The sequence below is a fragment of the Pseudonaja textilis genome, chromosome 13 (genome assembly GCF_049901715.1).
Source record: "Pseudonaja textilis isolate UNSWEBS1 chromosome 13, rPseTex1.2, whole genome shotgun sequence".
NCBI classification, from domain to species: Eukaryota; Metazoa; Chordata; class Lepidosauria; order Squamata; family Elapidae; genus Pseudonaja; species Pseudonaja textilis.
Genome location: NC_142002.1, coordinates 15,155,912 through 15,168,217, shown reverse-complemented (window position 1 = coordinate 15,168,217; position 12,306 = coordinate 15,155,912). Strand labels below are relative to the sequence as shown.

Sequence of the window (12,306 nt, the reverse complement as noted above, 5' to 3'; positions counted from 1 at the left end):
GTCACAATGAAGAAAATCCAGACCCAACCAGAGAGTTATGACATATTATTGGTAACAACATATAAACCGTTTCCAGAGGAAGAAACATGTTACATTTCTTCTCCTGTGAACATTTGTATAAGGATAAGTTTTGGCAACAACCGTACTACAACAAGCAAATTATCTCCCAAATGCTGTTTAATTTCCTGCCATTTGCAACCTGCCCAGCCAGTTACCAACAAGCAGAGTCAACGAGGGAAGCCAGATTCACTTAACAACTGTGACAAAAAAGTCATAAAATCGAGCACAATTCACAGCTTGCTTAGCCACATAAGTTCTGTTCCTAATTATGCTTCTAAATCAAAGACTACCTGGATGGCTCCTGTCTCTCTTATTTGAGGCTCCAGACAACCTGTGAAGGCTCACCTACCTTACCAGATACAAGAAAGCTCAACGCTGTGAAAATAATTTCTTTGCTCAGTCTTCTCATCACTACTACATCTTTTCTCCGAGGTAGATTCAACATTCACAGGCAAGCCACCTTGCTGTCATTCTTCCTTACCCTGAAGTATTCCGTTTTCAGCGTTCCCGCTATTTGCAACTGTGCTCAGGAGAAATTTATGGTAGCCCACCTGAGCTTGATATTAAAACACGGGGAGGAAGAGAGAGTTATTATGTCTCGTACTAAAGATATTTAACTGCAACAAAATCCAATCCCTTACCTGGAGTTTTATGGCAGCAATATCTGTCTCACGTTATTGGGAAAGAAACAGGCTTCCTTCTAGGTAAAAGATGTACCATTAACTGCAGTTTAATTACCGCTGGCTTGAATTACTCAGATAAAATTCATTGTCGTGAAGTTATGGCTTAAGAAGGGAATTGCTGGAGTTTTCAGGCCAAAGGCCCATTTCAAAATCCTCTAGAAACTGGATTTCAGAGCCTCAAGGAAAGATTCATACAAAACCTGCAATGCAAGCATTCCATTTATGGAGACAGATGTCGGTGCTTTATTAGGTAATCACCTTCGTTCCTCCCCAATTGCTGTTTGGAAATGTAGAGGCTTTTTAAAGCAGAAAGAAAAGGCACCAATAGATTTAGTTACCAGGCATCAATTACCCTTTTAAGTATTTCTTACAGAAGTTAACAATACCCGTAAACCAGCCTACAGGAAGCCCTGGAGGAAATTTCAGCTGTGGATCTGTGAATAGAAGAAGAGATGCTTAAAGTGAAACCAGGAAACTCAAATCGAATTGTTAAGACTGTGCAAAACCAATATTCCACCGCAGATGGTGGAGATCAGTTGTCCAAGGTGATCTGATTCTGAGTTAAATTAGTGCCAGCTTTAAAGATCAGCTTGTGCTATGGCATTTGAGACAGTCTGGACTCTTTGAAACAGAAGCAATCAGTCAGCTTTGTTGTCATCCTGGATGAAGGCAACAGAAAACCACTTCTGTATAGATGCCAAGAAACCTGTATGAATTTGCCCACGAAACCCCCAGAAGTTAAACTTTTCAAAGGAGTTATATTTATATTAGTATAAGTAGTAGCATATTATGTTGTCAGAGATGGTAAACTTCCAAAGCACCTGAAGGCAGTATAAGAAACAATGGATGGGAACTAATCAAGCAGGAAGCAAACCTAGAACTAAGGAAATTTTTTCTAACAGAATAATTAATCAGTGGAACAACCTGCCTCCAGAAGTTATGAATGCTCCAACACTGGATGTTTTAAGAAGAGATTGGTCTGAAATGGTGTTGGGTTTCCTGCCTAAACAGGGGGTTGGACTAAAAGACCTCCAAGGTCCCTTCCAACTCTATTATTCTGTTAAACCCATTCCCCTCTGAGATACACCTTCTCTTTTTAGAAAATAGTGTTAAGGACAGAAGGCACAATAAATCCAGAATCTCGGTTTTCAGAGCGGTCAATATTGATCCCCAAGGGTTCATGGGCCTATCTAAGGCCCATGTGTTGTAATTATTATTCATATTACTAATTGTTAAGGTATATTATTAAATTATGTTCATATAATAAATGCTTGAGGGTTGATGAACAACCTGCAACTTCTTGAAGAGTTGAAGAGTTTGCGGACTTCTGATCTAGAATGTCCTCATTTTTCCACTGTTCCACGTATTTCTCACCCCCTTGTGTCCTTTGACCCTTCTTCTCTGGAGAACTGACCATGCCTGTTCCTATGTCTATGGAGATTCTCCATCATCCAGGTCATGCTTTTTCCAAAAGGCAACTGGGCTTTCTTGGTTTTTTTCTTTCCTTTGAAAACATTTCACTTCTCATCCATGACGTTTCATCACTTCTTGGATGAAAAGTGAAACATTTTCAAAGAAAAACCAAGGAAGTCCAATTACTTTTTTTTGAGGTGGGGGGACCACCTTTGGAACATGCCTTTTCCTGGATTGTGTTGGCCACTTTCTGGGTGCAAGAAGTAGACTCTCTCATTCCTTCTGCAAATTCCAAAGAAATGAAGGTCTATATTCCTAGTGTGCTACCATATCACATGTCAACCTTTATGACAGCTTAATTTAAATGAACCTGCATGGAATCGGATGTCCCATCTCTGATTTTATAACCCAGCTTTGGTTTATGTTGCCATCAACTCCAAAGGCAAAGTTTGGATGTTGACCTGAAACCCTTCAGGTGCCTGATACTGGATTTATTTTTGCACTGACCAAAGTCCTAACTGCAGCTTATCATAAATTTGCAATAGCTGCACCACAGGTTTCATCTGTGTGATGATCATAGTGCATCAGGAAGCCAAGGATATTTCTCCCCCCCACCCCTCAAATGCTTTTGTTTACATCTTTATATGATTTTTTTTATGGTTTTATCACAATGGACCATCTTGATAATCTTTATTCATTGACATTGCTTCCCTGTGTCTGTCTGTATCGCTTCAGGTATTAATTTTCTGCACGCAAGGAAAGTACAGACTGTTCTGCTGTCTCTGGGCCCCTCATTCCGTTGTAAAGGATAATTTGATTTGGGCTTCAGATATGAGCATTGAAAATGAGAAACGGAGAATTCCTGTAAACATTTCCCTGCATATTTTTAGGAAATGCAGAAGGGGAGACAGAGAGTATTAAAATAATTCAAGGCTTGATGTTTTGCCTCTCTCAAACCAATGAGAAAAGTCATAAGATACCAAGAAATCATTGAGACATCATCCTGATCTTTGTACTAGCTTAGAGTGAGTTTTAATCTGATAATGATCGTCTGATATAAGCACTCAAGTTGTTTTTTTTTTTTAACGGTGCAGTACACAAATTCGAGGTGGTAACATTTAGTGGTTATCGTTTAATATAACTAATCTCCTGGGATCTGGAGAATATTCAGCTATTACTTGTCGGAGGTGGCAAGATCGAGAGAGGTTGGGCTGATTGCATTCATGTTTTCTGCAGCACGAAGCTGGCTATGGTTGAAGAAGAGAAGTCATTGGACTTCATGCCCTACTGTGCCAGGAATAAATTTCCCTGTTGAACAGCAGAATACCTGCAAAGAGCCATCAACAAAAGACAAACCAGAGGGACACTATTGAGGTTGAATCAATTGGTGCACTGTAGCAACTGGGTTCGTAGGAAGGGCTACTTTTCCCTTTTTGACATGGTGCCTGTTCAGTGGAGAGCATCGCTTATTAGAGAGGTTTCAGTCTCTCATTTTGGGGATGATGGTGGAGGTGGGGATGAGGACAACATAGCCTTTGTAGGAATAAAATGTGGCTTATGTAAGTTTGAGAGCGATGCCGAATTGAAGGAAGGCATGGAGGCACCAAGAGAAAAATCAAGAGGATGATGATGATGATGATGATGATAAGGAGGAGGAGAAGGGGAAGAGGAGGAGCAGGTGGTGGTGGAGGAGGAGCAGAAGAAGAAGAGGAAGAAGAAGGAGGAGGAGGAGAAGAGGAGGAGAAGAAAAGGAGGAAGGAGGAGGAGGTGGAGAAGAGGAGAAGGAGGAGGAAGAGGAGGAGGAGGTGGAGAAGAGGAGGAGGAGAAGAAGAAGAGGAAGAAGAAGAAGGAGAAGGAGAAGAAGGAGAAGGAGAAGGAGAAGAAGAAGAAAACAACTTTGCTTAGAACTTTTGACGTTGCACTGCACTAAGCATTGGCTTAGCAGGTGACATAACCCCAGACCTTGCGGCTTATGAACCATGTTTTATAGCAAGGGTCTTCAAACTTGGCAAATTTAAGACTTGTGGACTTCAACTCCCAGAATTCCCGAGCTAACCTGACTGCAGGAGGAATTCTGGGAGTTGAAGTCCACAAGTCTTAAAACCGTCAAGTTTGCAGACCCCTGCTTTACAGCTTAGCCTGCGTTTAACCAAGCCAGCTGCAGCACAAAGGAGCAAAGCCAATCAACCCAATTGCTCTTTAACGTGCAGGGAAAGCTGTCCAGAGGACATTACATCCCCATAAAGTCCAAGAGGTATTTAAGTCCATTTTCAGCAAAAGGCCATTTACTGCTTTCACAAGGAGGCGAGACTAAATACCACTTAACAGAAGAAAACCAAAAACCAAAAAAAAAAAAAAACACAAAAAAAGCTTGCAAATAAAAAGACCAGCTATTTTACTCCACAATTTTGTCCTCTGGAAGCTTTTCAAGGCACCAACGCGGATTGTACTGTCATCTGTAATATTGCCTTCAAAGTTATCTATCACAAGGCATCTGTGTGACACTGGAACAAACAGGGTTTGGATTGTAACCAGAGAGTCCTTTTTCTCATTATATCTCGCAAACAAAAGCCTTCACATCATATCTGGAGGAAAACAAGCTTCCTTTTACCTCCCCCATTAATAATGGCAGGGGGACAACTTCCACTAGCTAAGAGTTGGCATAGCCTAAAATGGGGTGTTTTTTTTCTCTTTCCCTCTATTTTTAAATAGTGGCTTTGAAAGCAAACAAGGGTGTTTAACTGTGAAGAAGACTGACCTAACTTAGGACTGTCCCTTTCAGGTTTTATTTTGAGGATAAAGGACCACAAGAAACTGGAAGGATCAGTCCTTGGAGGGATCCAACCCGAATGAGCCCCTGGGCAGAAAACAAGCGTGAGACTTCCTGATCATAAGTCTCCCTTCCTCCTTCAGTTCTTTTAAAATAGCATTCATTATGATACCTGGAGATTCAGCATCTGCTACGATGACGCAAGTGTATATTTCATCTCTGGCAACGCATAGCTATAAATCCAGCATATTTTCTTTCTCTTTAGTCCAGTTGGGGCTCGAGCAGGACAGAAAACCAAGGAGATTTACTTACCCTTCTTGGAAATGGCTAGGACTTGCTGGGATCCCATGGTTGGGTCTTAAATTTTGCAAATAAATGGACCCAGATTGAAATTTTTAAGACCCAATCTCCCCACAGAGCATAGGAAAAGGTCAGCCAGAAGATGGTTGATCAAAAATAACCGATCTAGAGAGAGAGAGAGAGAGGGACAGGAAAGTTCAAGGGGTGAAATAGATGGCTGGTTCTATATCAGCAGAATTCATTGTAATATTTAAATGAGAAGAGGTGGGCAATCCGTTTGTGCCTATGTCTGCCTCCCCTAGAAACGCCCACTTATTAGTCCCAGCGGATCCAATCCTGGAAGGCAGCAGAAATGGAGGTGGAGGAATCACAGCTTTTAAAAGAGACTCATGGCTTCTGATGTCATTAGGAAGGAATAAGAGTGCACCAACAGTGGGTAAAAAGGAAGGAAGGAGGGAAGGAAGGAAGGAAGGAGAAACAGAGAGAGAAGAAATAGGGAGGGAGGGAGGGAGGAGAAATAGGAAGAGAGAAGAAATAGGGAAGGAAGGAAGGAAGGAAGGGGAAGAGGAAATGGAGGGAGGAAGAAGAAATGGGGAAGGAAGGAGAAAGATGGAGGGGAGAAGAAATAGGGAAGGAAGGAAGGAGAAACAGAGAGAGAAGAAATAATGAGGGAGGGAGGAGAAATAGGGAGAGAGAAGAAATAGAGAAGGAAGGAAGGGGAAGGGGAAACAGAGAAGGAGGAAGAAGAAATGGGGAAGGAAGGAAGGAAGGAAGGAAAGAAGGAAGAAAGGAAGGAAGGAAGGATCTCTGACTGTCTCAGGGCTGTATGCAATAAAATGAAAATTAAAAAAAATCTATGTGTGCTAAGAAAGAAACAGCAAGGAGAGTGAAGCGTCTGTGCTGAGCAGATCAGATCAACAGTCAGCAGCAATTTATTGCACACTAAAGTTTGCCCGGGTCACTTTTAAAAAAATATCCAGTTTTATTAGGTGATAAAATAAGAACAGGTCTCTCTGTAGTTGGTTGGATATTGTAGGGGTGGGTTCTCATCCTTGGCAGCTTAAAGAACTTCAACTCCAAGAATTCTGGAAACCAAAGACCAGACTTCTTCAAGTTGCCAAGATTGGGAAAACATTGGGGTAGGAGGTTAGTCCAAAGTTCCCAGGGATGTAATACCAAGACTCTAGATGGGTATATTAGAAGCCAGGAGAGGGTAAGTCAGACACGAAGCCACAGGGGGAAAACTCATTATTGCTTTCATCTCGTGGGAACAGGGAGAAGTGTAATTTTCTCCACTTATAGAAAAGTGAGTTCAGATTTCCCTGTACAAAGCTAAGCTATGTTGCATGCCGTTTCCCCAAAGCCCATCTCACCAGATTGGGTGTGCAGAACCACTGCTCTTAACTACCAAGGCACAACCTCAGCCTAAGTACCCAAAGTTGAGTAGCTGGTTTTCTAGGCTTGGTTTTCTAGCATAGCCTGGACGATTGGATAATGCTAACTCAATTCTAGCACAAGTGCTGAGCCAGTTGGCATTCTTTTTGGTCAAAAGTATGGGTTTTAGTTGAACGAGCAAACAAGCTGAGGACTTGGCCAACTTTTCCCAACTTCGTGCTCTCCTACTAAGTTTCACTTCATCCCCGTGATCCTAGACTGCTAAGGATTGTGGGAACTGAAGTCAAATGCCTCTTTAAAGAAGGTCGGCCAAAGGTCCATCTACCACACTTTTAGAGGAATGTCCATCATTTGGAGTGGCTGAACATGTTCCTTCCCCAAGGGAAGCCCAAGATATGCCTCAATGGTGTAGTCTACATGGATTCCTCAGACCCTTAGCAGCTGCTCAGGCATCCCAAAATCTGAATCCAGGACTTGTATTGTCTTGACTAAATGTTACAGCTACAATTGGAAAGATCTCTGTGAGTTTGAGGCACAGGTCTTGGTTCTCATCCGTCCCAAGGAATGGAAAAATCTGCCTTGAGCCAGGGAAATAAACCATGGTGGGGAAAAAAAAAAAAAGCAGAGAAGGATGAGTGCCATGTCCACTGAGAAAGTAAACCTGCCCATGTTGGGTGGTTTTTTAACGTAGCCTGATTTTATCCAGCTGGGCTTCATAAATAAATATTACTCCCTGGCTTTTGTTCCACACTGATTCAACTTCTTCCTATTTTGCTCGGAAAACAATGTTACTTAAGCATCTCTGGCTGAGATAATTGGAGCTTCTTCTTCTTCTTCTTCTTCTTCTTCTTCTTCTTCTTCTTCTTCTTCTTTCTTCTTCTTCTTCTTCTTCTTCTTCTTCTTCTTCTTCTTCTTCTTCTTCTTCTTCTTCTTCTTCTTCTTCTTCTTCTTCTTCTTCTTCTTCTTCTTCTTCTTCTTCTTCTTCTTCTTCTTCTTCTTCTTCTTCTTCTTCTTCTTGGAGGAAGGGTCAGTTAAACAAGATCCAAGATGTGAGAAATTGCAAACTGCACTTATTATTGCAAAAGGACACACTATGCTGAAACAAAATTTTCCAAGCCAGCTGCTATGGTGAGAATTTAGGTAGCTTAGAATTGGGGCCCACAACCTTGGCGACTTTATGACTTGTGGTCTTCAATGGCTGGCTGAGGAATTCTGGGAGTTGAAGTCCACAGGTTTTTCAGTTGCCAAGGTTGGGGAACCTTTCCATAGAACATTTCTTCCATATAGGTTGAGAATGGAAGATTTTCTCCTCTCTAAAACCCTCAAAGCCACCCAGAGTCACATGATAGTCAGATGGGTGTTTGTAATGATGAGGCAGTCGAGTTGTTTGATCATGAACAACTGAATCATGAGGATCTTTATTGGAGTCTAGTCTTGCATTTATACACATTTTTAGTTATCCTCCATCACTGGTTAACTTTGGTTACAGCTTAACTTTCGTTATTGTTTAGCACAGTAATCCATACAATTAATTATCTCTAGTTAAAGTCTAACATATGTTGACTTCCTCTCTCTAATCCTCCTTTAGATTAGTGACTTTATTTACCTGAATTGTATTTGCTTGGAAACATTCTTTATCTGAGGTTTGCCATCCGAGATAGGAACATTCCTGCAATTACAGCTCTACAGATGGGTAACATATAAATGAATAAAATCTGTAGTTTGTAGAGGACAGACTACTCAACTACTAAAATGCAGACTATTTACAGCTGGTATTTGTTGCATGGTAATATTGATAGCAACATCGGTAGGTACCCTGTGTGGAAAAGCCTCCAATCTCCCCTATAAATTAAATTGGTTTTTTTTCTCCCCAACTGTTCCTTTCTCTGAAAAGGGAAAGCACATGAACCCAGGAGAAGCGTGTTTGAGACCTTCCAAATTGCAACCTGCCTACCAGACCGACGCAAACCAAACCAATAGCATCTCTGTGCCATCTTCCACAGTTTAAAAAAAGTACCTCCTGAAGCTGGTATTTTGTGCCACTTGAGTGGAGGAAAAAGAATACTTCAAGCCAGTATAAGGAGCATTGTTTTGGATCTCTACAACTCTTTATCAACACACCTCCAGTTTTATTTTGCAGTTGTGAAGCCTGTGAGCTAGACTAGAGAGACATTAAGTGGTCAAGGCAGCTTGACCAACTCATCACACTTAGCAGAAATGAGCTAACGTCCGGAGCAGCCAGCTGCCCGAAGTTGATTTTGCTTCCATCTCATAAGTGCCACATGCCACTAGGCTGAACTGCTCTTCAGTGTCACCTTGACATCTTACAAAAAGAATGAAAAAAAGAAATGAACTACTTCCAAGTTTTACCTCACAGGCAAATTATCCTATCCGGAGCGGTGCTCTCCAGTTCTCAAGGATGATGAATTATTAGATCAAAAGAGCCTCTGCTTGGAACATCTTGTTGTCCCCAGTAAGTCCTGAACATCTTCCATTTGGCCTCCACAACTCATCATTAAAAATAATAAGCAATTGAGGTTTGTGTCTCGGATGCCAAACTATTCCAATAACACTAAAGCTTCGGAGAAAGAAAAGTGATCAAGAGCAGCTTCTTCCAACTCAAAGATTATAGAAATGCCGAGAGCCCTCTTGTCTCCTTTTATTTTATGAAATAGCTTATTAGAAGTAAAACCCAAGAAATAGCCTTCAAAATGCAGTTGAAGGCCAAATCCAAGCAGCCTTAGATACCCTACCGTGAGCTACAAACGAAGATGTCATCGAGCCAGATTCAGGATCGTGCAATCAGTGCAATATCATCATGGCTTTTTTCCTTACTATAAAAGTGGTCAACCTGAAGACCCTCAGACGTTGCTGAGCTACAACCCTTCGCAGTTCCTGCTCACCAGATAAAGAGATGCTGGGAGCTGAAGTTCTGAAACACCTGGGAAGGGACAAGTTGTGATGATGGTTTAGTCTACTTGTAGATGGCTTCCCATTGATCCAAACCCTGAAGCAGTTTGCAGTCAACCATTACCATGAAAAATTCAACAGTTAAAAATGCATCCAATTTTAAAAGCAAGGGGAAGATCTTGAGAGTAAGGTCATTTTTCCACACTTGAACTAGACAACATCCTGAACCCAGAGCTATGGTATCCATGCCTAGCCACAATGATGCCAAAACAATGACATCTGCTTTGTGTTGCCATGACAGGCTTCTGTATGTGTTCCACAATGTTGCTTGGAAGTACGTAGGAACAAGAACATGGTCAAAATAATGATGTCCATTGATGCACATCTCACCTTAAACATAAGTGAGTTTCCTCACTGCTTGCATACCTTTTCCTAAAGGACCCTCCAGAATTGAACGATGTACCATTTCACTTAAAATTTGCACCAAATTTACTGGCACTTGGGGAAGCGATAGGTTGAACATGAAGAACTAGGGGTAATAGAAAGAGTTCTTCCAAGTATGGAAACTCTCTGGGCAATAAACCGAGGGTGTTCAAGAGATTTCTGGGGATGCAGGTTCTGGAAAGTCCTCCTTTACCTTCTTGGGAGGTTCCATGAAGCTATTCCACTTGTGTATTTTCAAATCAGCAGAACAGTTTGTTAGCACCGGATGGCATCTCCGTAGGGTCCCTTTCTTTGTGTCCAACTTGACCATTAAATGGGATGAAGACATTAAAGAAAGACACACTCATTTCAGGATGCACAAATCGACCTGTTTTGCACCTCCTGAATAGGATCAGATGGGACACCCTAAGCTGTTGTCCAGAGGAGGTATTCGGCAGGTTCAGACCAGTTCTGGAGAACTGGTAGTGGAAATTTTGAGTAGTTCGCAAATGCCACCTCTGACTGGCCCTGCTCCCATCTATTCTCTGCCTCCCATTGAGTCCAGCTGATCGGCTGGGTCTTCTTTTGTTGCCCTGCACAGGAGAACGGAACTGGAAAGCAGGTTAGTGGGGAGGGAAGGGGGATTTTGCAGTAACCTTCCCCTGCCATGCCCATCAAGCCACGCCCACAGAACTTGTAGTAAAAAATTTTTTAATCCCATCACTGTTGTTGTCCCTTCTAAAAGGGGCCATTGGAGTATATTTTTAAATGTAACTTGAAGGAGAAAAATGGATGTGTATTACTTGAATTGAACCAAATTAATGTGGAGAAAATTTAAATGTAATTATACTTGGTTTTTCTTCTACCCTGCCAATCTCTTTCTCCTAGGTCATGCCCATTTTGGAATGCCAACTGTAGGTTAAACAGGATGCACATCAATATTCCCTTTCTGCCCGCTAGCACACAATCACACACATACGCACACCACTTTAAGGCAAAATATGAACTTTTGAAATCCCTGCTCAAAAATGCAGATGGTCTTGGAAAGCAAATCTCATTATGCTCTGCCCCAAATGCCTGCATGTTAAAAAGGATCATATGATTTGCAGGATGTGCTGCTCCGACATCCAAGTTTTAAAAATAGAGGCCAAGTTTTCATTGCAGCAACTAAAGACTCATGATTAGGTTACACATCACTTTGAAGGGACAGTCAAAAGCCGGAGTGGACTTCTGGGGCAAATAGCCTACAGAGACAGTATTTCACAGAGTCTTTTGGGGAAGAGGAAAACAACAACAGAAGTGGTGAGGAAACAGAGTCATTTTTGTGAGATTGGGCAGAGGGGTTCATATACATTTGAGAAAGGAAGAAAGGAAGGAATGAATGAAGGAAGGAAGGAAGGAAGGAAGGAAGGAAGGAAGGAAGGAAGGAAGGAAGAAAGGAAGGAAGGAAGGAAGGAAGGAAGAAAGAAGAGAAAGTGAGAAAGAAAAGGAAAGAAAGAGTGTGAGAGAGAGAAAAAGAGAAAAAAGAGAGAAAGAAAGAAGGAAAAAGAGAATCAGCAAAAAAGAAAGTGAGAAAGGAAGAGGAAAGAAAGAAGAGAGAGAGAAAGAAAAAGATAAAAGAGAGAGAGAAAGAAAGCAGAAAGAGTAAGAGAGAGAGAGAGAAAGAAAGAGAAAAAGAGAAACAGAAAGCAAAAAGAGAAAAGTGAGGAGGAAAGAAAGAGTGAGAAAGAAAAAGAGAAGAGAGAGAGAGAGAAAGAAGGAGGAGAAAGAAAGAGCAAGATAAAAAGAAGACAGAAAGAGAAAGAGAGAAAGAAAGAGAAAAAGAGAAACAGAAAGCAAAAAGAGAAAGTGAGAAAGAAAGAGGAAAGAAAGAACAAAGAGAAAAAGAAAAGGAAGGAAGAGAAAGAAAGAGAAACAGAAAGAGAAAAATAGAAGACAGAAAGAAAGAGAGAGAAAGAAAAAGAAAGAAAAAGAGAGAGAAAGGGATGTAGAGTCACTACAGGTAGTCCTTGACTTACAACAGTTTGTTTAATTACCATTCAAAGTTATGACGTCACGAAAAAAAAGTGAGCTATGACCCCTTTTTTCACACTTAACGACTGTTGCAGCATCCTCATGGCCAAGTGAACAAAATTCAGCCACTTGGCCACTGGCTCATACTTATAACGCTTGCCGTGTCCAGGAGTCCAACGATCCCCTTTTGAATCCTTCTTGCAATCAAGATCAGTGGGGATTCACGGAACCGCCAACAACTGCAGCAATCCGCTTAACAAACGCGGCGAGAAAAGTCGTAAAATGGGGTAAAACTCACGTAAAGCCAACCTCTCGCTTAGCATGTCAACGTTGGGCTGA

General features: G+C 41.5%; 1 protein-coding gene across 1 annotated transcript in view; it reads right to left on the bottom strand.

Moving 5' to 3' along the window:
- Nucleotides 1–5,428, bottom strand: part of MAPK6 (mitogen-activated protein kinase 6) — a 30,955-nt gene extending 25,527 nt beyond the window's left edge. The window contains exon 1 of the mRNA XM_026709932.2: nt 5,239–5,428. The gene's annotated coding sequence lies outside the window, so the exon portion shown is untranslated. The remainder of the gene's footprint in view (nt 1–5,238) is intronic.
- Between the last annotated feature and the right edge of the window lie 6,878 nt (nt 5,429–12,306).